Source organism: Dromiciops gliroides, chromosome 2 (genome assembly GCF_019393635.1).
Source record: "Dromiciops gliroides isolate mDroGli1 chromosome 2, mDroGli1.pri, whole genome shotgun sequence".
Classification (NCBI taxonomy): domain Eukaryota; kingdom Metazoa; phylum Chordata; class Mammalia; order Microbiotheria; family Microbiotheriidae; genus Dromiciops; species Dromiciops gliroides.
Window position 1 is genome coordinate 73,228,324 of NC_057862.1, and position 6,366 is coordinate 73,234,689.

The following is a 6,366-nucleotide window of genomic DNA, read 5'->3' on the forward strand; positions in this document are numbered from 1 at the left end:
GGGGCTGCTGTTTGGATGGGCCTGAGGAGATATCATTAAGTATAAATCAACAAGTATTTATTACTATGTGCCAGGCACTGGGACTAAGGACAGATGATATAACTACAAACAAGAGGAAACACAGTCCCTGCATTCAAGACTATTGCATTTTGATGGCTGAGGACAACACATTAAAAAAGGAACTAAGGGGGCAGCTAGGTGGCAAAGTGGATAAAGCACAGGCCCTGGATTCAGGTGGACCTGAGTTCAAATCCAGCCTCAGACACTTGACACTTACTAGCTGTGTGACCCTGGGCAAGTCACTTAACCCTCATTGCCCCGAGGAAAAAAAAAAGGAACTAAAAAGGGGGAGGCAGGGAAGGTACTTTTAGGGCAAAGCAGCAGTCCAGAGAATAAAGGATGACTGGTCTAGACCCTTCCTTAAATGGGGGTTCCTGGAGGAACTCACCAGTGGGGAAAAGGGACCCGAAGGGGCAGAGGGAGAAGGCAGTTGGAGCATGGTGGCAAATCTAAGACAAGAGTCTGCCCTCAAGGGGCTAACATTCTAGCAGGAGGAAAAAGACAGGCACAAGGGTAATCATCAAATGGATCCAGAAAACACTAGGCACTAGGAGCATGAAGGAGGTTCTCACGTGAGCTGGCTGACCTTAAAAGGTTTAAAGAATGTAGAATATGAGCAGAGACTGAAAAGCTGCCTAGGAATTAGAGAAGAGCTGACACTTATAAAACTATTCTCACAATTACTGTGTAGATGGTACAAAGTGTTATTATCCCCAATTTTTCAAATTTGGTCCTTATACCTTGATTCAGTATAAGGAACTCCTAGTGGGGAAACTCCCTGTACTGATGCTCATATGCAACTAATTTGCAATTTATACTGTTGTCTCTGGGCATAGTTGTCACTGTGTCACACAAGAGTCACTAGAACCAGGTCTTCCTAACTATTTGAGAGATGCTGCCAGTCCTTTCACCTCCATTTTACAGATGAGGAAACTGAGGCTCAGAGAGAGTGAGTGGTTTACTCACAGCTACACCCTTACATCTACCTGATTTAAAGTTGGAACATTTGCTTCTCAGCAATATGATGATCCAAGACAATTCCAAAGGACTCATGATAGAAAATGTTGTCCACATCCAGAAAAAAAGAACTGTGGGATCTGAATGCAGATTGAACCATAATGTTTCTACTTTTTTTTTCTTTTTTGAAGTTTTTCCCTTTTGTTCTGATTCTTTTTTCACAACATGACTAATGTAGAAATATGTTTAATGTGATTGTACATATGTAACCTATAGGGGGCAGGTAGGTGGCGCAATGGATAAAGCACTGGCCCTGGATTCAGGGGGACCTGAGTTCAAATTTGGCCTCAAGCACTTGACACTTACTGGCTGTGTGACCCTGGGCAAGTCACTTAACCCTCATTGCCCAGCAAAAACAAAACAAAACAAAACAAAACAAACCCTTATAAACTGATTTTTTAAAACCCCATATATAACCTATACCAGATTGCTTTCTGTCTTGGGGAGGAAGGAGGGAAGAGAAGAAGGAGGGAAAGGAGGGAGAAAAATTTGGAACTCAAAATCTTTTAAAAACAAATGTTGATGGGGCAGCTAGGTGGCTCAGTGGATAAAGCACCAGCCTTGAATTCAGGAGGATCTGAATTCAAATCCAGCCTCAGACACCTTGACACTTACTAGCTGTGTGACCCTGTGCAAGTCACTTAACCCTCATTGCCCTGAAAAAAGAAAAGAAAAAAAATGTTGAAAACTACCTTTACATGTATCTGGAGATAATAAAATACTTTTGGGGGGGGGTGAATGCAGGGCCGGTGCTTTATTCACTGTGCCACCTAGCTGCCCATAAAATACTTTTAAGATTAAAAAAAAAAGAAGGAAAAAAAGAAAAACAAAAGATTCTATTACACACACACACACACACAAAGTTGGAGCTTTTGAATCCAAACCTATTGTTCTTTCAACTACATCAGGCTGTATCAAAAGCTATAATCCCCACCACCAAGAAGTTCCAGTCAATGAAATCAGTCAGGGATGTGCTGGTAAATGTGGGGTGGGGTTGGGGTTGGGGGGTGGAATGTACCTTGGTCACATACTTTTAAGTTTAACCTGCATTATTTATTTAAAAAAAATTTTTTTTTGTGGGGCAATGAGGGTTAAGCGACTTGCCCAGGGTCACACAGCTAGTGTCAAGTATCTGAGATTGGATTTGAACTCAGGTCCTCCTGAATCTAAGGCCTGTGCTTTATCCACTGTGCCACCTAGCTGCCCCTTAACCTGCCTTATTAGCCTTTTCCCTATTACCTTGTTAAGTCTTACCAATCAACAAAACAATAAATCAAGCCCTGATTTGTAGCATTTTGCCAATTTCCAAGGTATAAGTGCTCATACTGAAAATTTAACAATTAGTTCCCTCCAGCCCCTATCAGCTGGCTCCATCCAGCACACCATTGAGCATCGGTAATAGGGAATTTCTTCACTGGACACTGTTGTCATTGTATTGTGCAGGAGTCAGGTTTTCTCTAATTCCTAGTCACCTTTCCATTTTCAAAGAAGTCCTGATTCCCGTGGGTCTGGGTGCACACGTGCCTGCGTGACCTCCTGCAGATGGGCAGGGAGCAGCTCTGATGTAGGATTGTTCAAAAACCATCTCCTGCCCTCTTTCGTTCCTCTTTCCTTTCTTCTCTCCCAAATCCTCTCCAACCATCCATATGGAAGTAGCAACAGAGCATAATAATCCCCCATAAAGGAAAGCAGCTGCTGCCTGCTCCCTGGACTTCTCTGCTGGGCCCTCAGGGCTCTGATGGCTGAGGGTTCTTGGGGAGGGGGGGAGTGGAGAAGAGATGGAGGGGACAGCTGTTCCAGTGACAGGAGAGAGCAGGCAAGTTCCTGGAGTCTCTAGGGCTCTCTTTGTGAGCTGTGATTTCTGGCAGTCCCCTCATCCCCCAAATGCCTTTCCTTCCAAGGTCCAGGGAGATAGCTACTTGCCTTCATGTTGTAGACTTCAGAGGAAAGTGCCATTGCAGGGTATTGGGTTGTGCACTTCCCATGTGGGCTTCTTTCTGTCCTGTATTTGTGCTGTTTTTATGGCCCAGTTTTTTGTGAAGTCCACTTCTCATCTTATCATCTGTGACTGGGGGGAAGGTGATGTGTGAAAACAGCATCTTTGTGTAAGATTTCCCATAGAACTTTCGATTTCATGTTATCTTTGTTTTTGCAGTATCAGGAATGGCTTCTTGAAAGAGGGGACATTGAAGCAGGTCCTTGAAAAGAGCTAGAAATTCCATGAAGCAGAGATTGGGAAGAGAGACGTGGCGGGAATGAGTTCCAGGGTTCCCCTCACAAGTAGTAAGTGGGACACAGATGCTGATTCAGCAAAGGAGCCAAGAATAAGCCATCAGGGCAGAGGAGGACCAGGAGACAGCAAGGTAACAAAACCCAGGGAGAAATGAAAAGGACTGAGTGGTCAACTGTATCAAATACTACTCTGTGTTGAAAGAGGTGAAGGATTCTAAGGAATGGTTGAGGAGGCAATATATTCTTGACACAGAGAACCACTTTTGCAGTGTCACGGATGGAAAGCAGGAAGTAGGCCACTTTGGTTAGAACACAGAGTGTGGTAAGTGATCAGTCTTAAAAGATAGGCTAGAGCCAGGATATGTTGAGCTTTAAATGGCAAAGGGGTTTGTATTTTTTTGTTTGTGTGTGTGTTTGGGTTTTTTTGTGTGTGAGAGACAATTGGGGTTAAGTGACTTGCCCAGGGTCACACAGCTAGTAAGTGTTAAGTGTCTGAGGCCGGATTTGAACTCAGGTCCTCCTGAATCCAGGACCAGTGCTCTATCCACTGTGCCACCTAGCTGCCCCAAGGGGTTTGTATTTTCTTAAAGGCAATAGGGATGAGGGCAGCTGGGTGGTGCAGTGGATAAGGCACCAGCCCTGGATTCAGGAGGACCTGAGTTCAAATCCGGCCTCAGATACTTAACACTTACTAGCTGTGTGACCCTGGGCAAGTCACTTAACACTCACTGCCCCACCCAAAAAAATTTATAAAGGCAATAGAGAATTGTGACAGCTTCTTGAGCAGTGAAGGGCATAGTAGGCACTTAACAAATATTTCTTGACTGAAGTGACCAAGCCAGGCCTGTCCTTTAGGAATAACAGTCTGACAATTATATGGAGCATGGATGAGAGGTGGGAGATCAAAGGCAGAGAGAGCAGTTATTAAGCTGTTGAAATAGTTCAGGCAAGAGGTCATGAGGGCTGGACTAGGTAGAGAGAAGGGAACATGTGTAATAGATGTTATGAAGGTAGAATCAGTAAGACTTATCAGCTAATTGGATAGGGAAGATGGGGAAAGGGAAGAGGTGAGGGTGACTCCCAAGTTTTGCCAACGTGGGTGCCTAGGAAGGATGGTGGTACCCTGGATAACAACAGGGAACTTAGGAAGAAGGTAGGTTTTTTGTTTTTGTTTTTTTTAAATACATCTTTATTTTCACTAACTTCTTCTTTTTTTTTTTTTGATGGGGCAATGAAGGTTGAATGACTTGCCCAGGGTCACACAGCTGCTGTCGAGTGTCTGAGTCCGGATTTGAACTCAGGTCCTCCTGAATCCCTAGGGGGCAGCTAGGTTGTGCAGTAGATAGAGCACCGGCCCTGGATTCAGAAGGTAGGTTTTGAGAGAAAAAATGAGTCCTATAGGTATCTGTTGAGTTTGAGATGTCTAAGAACAGCCCAGTGGAGATGCTCAGCAGGCAATTCAATTGGTGACTTGTGACTGTAACTCAAGAAAGGGATGGGAGCTAGATGTGTAAATCTGGGAGTCATTTGTATAAAGATTAAATCTGAACCTAGGGGAGCTAATGGGATCACTCGGGGAGATAGTGTAGAGAAAGAAGAGAAGAGGATTTAGGACAGGGTCTTGGAGGGAGGCAGGGGAGGTAGCCATACTGTGTGGATGAGAAGAGGGTGATAATATAGTAAGGGAGAATGAAAAGGAGTGGTCAGATAGTGACAAGGAGAAACAAGAAAGAGCAGTGTCTTGAACGTCAAGGGAGGAGAAACTGTCCAGGAGTAAAGGACAGTTGACCATGTCAAGTATTGGTAAGGGCTCAATTAGAATAAAGATAAAGAAAGGGCCATTAGACTTGGCAGTTGAGAAAGTATCAGCAATCTGGTTATTAGAGACAACTGCTCTGGTTGAACAGTGAGTATGGAAACCAGACTACAAGGCATGGAGAAGGAAATGGAGGCAAATGTACAGTTTTGCCTACAAAAGAGTAGAAAAAATATCTGTATGGAGAGTCTGGGTCAGGGGAAGGTTGTTGTTTTTTTTTTAAGGAAAGGGAGGCAGCAAGAAAAGTAAGCATGTTTGTAGGAATTGGGGAAGGTGTGAATCATTAAGAATGAAAATGTTGATATCCTCTTATCCAGCAACTTCATACTGGACACCAAGGAGAGGAATGACAGAAGGAAAAGTCCTTCGTGTAGCAAAATATTCATAGCAGCCTTTTTTTTTTTTTTTGTGGTAGCAGGAAACTGGAAACAAAGTGTATGCTCACTGATTGTGTTTAGTGCTATGCCTAACACAGAGTCAGCACTTAATAAATGTTGATTGATTGGGGAATGTTTGAACAATTTGTGATAAGCATGGAATGGAATATTGTTGTGCTCTAAGAAGCTCTGAATATGAGTTTGAGATACATGGAAAGACCTATATGAATTGATCTAGAAGAGAGAAAGCAGAATCAGAACAGTATACACAATGAGTCCAATAATGTAAATGAAAACTTTGCTACAAGACAAGAGAATTCAGCTTAAATGTTGTGATCAGGCTTGGATCAGATAATGTAACATCCCTCCTCTGAGTAAAGAGATGGTATATATGGGATCAGAAAGTTACATACATTGTATACAGATATGGTTGCTGTGTCAATTGGTTTTGCTTACTGTTTTTCTTTGTTGCAAGGGAGGATTTCATAGAGAGGAGAGAGGTATTGGGAAGGTGAAAATGTGGATGAGAGCTGTATTAGATTGGGAGCCCCGCCTTGTTGGGTGATAACCTCCACAGCAGTTAGATTACAAATCTATTCTTGCAGTACAAGGTGAAACCTCCTAACAATTTGAACTGTCCAACAGTGAATTGTAAAAAACAAAAGAGGCCAGTTCTTTAAAATAAAGAAAATTAATCTATTGGCTTCCATCCTCTCGCTGACCTGGGGATTCCTCTTCGGAATGAGAGACAAGTGGGCACCAGAAGTATTTCTTGTCCCTTTGCTTCCGTGATTTATCACAGGGAGTTTCCACCCCAAGTCCTCAAACAGTTGTGTGTTACTTTCTTCACTAAATATCTTATTT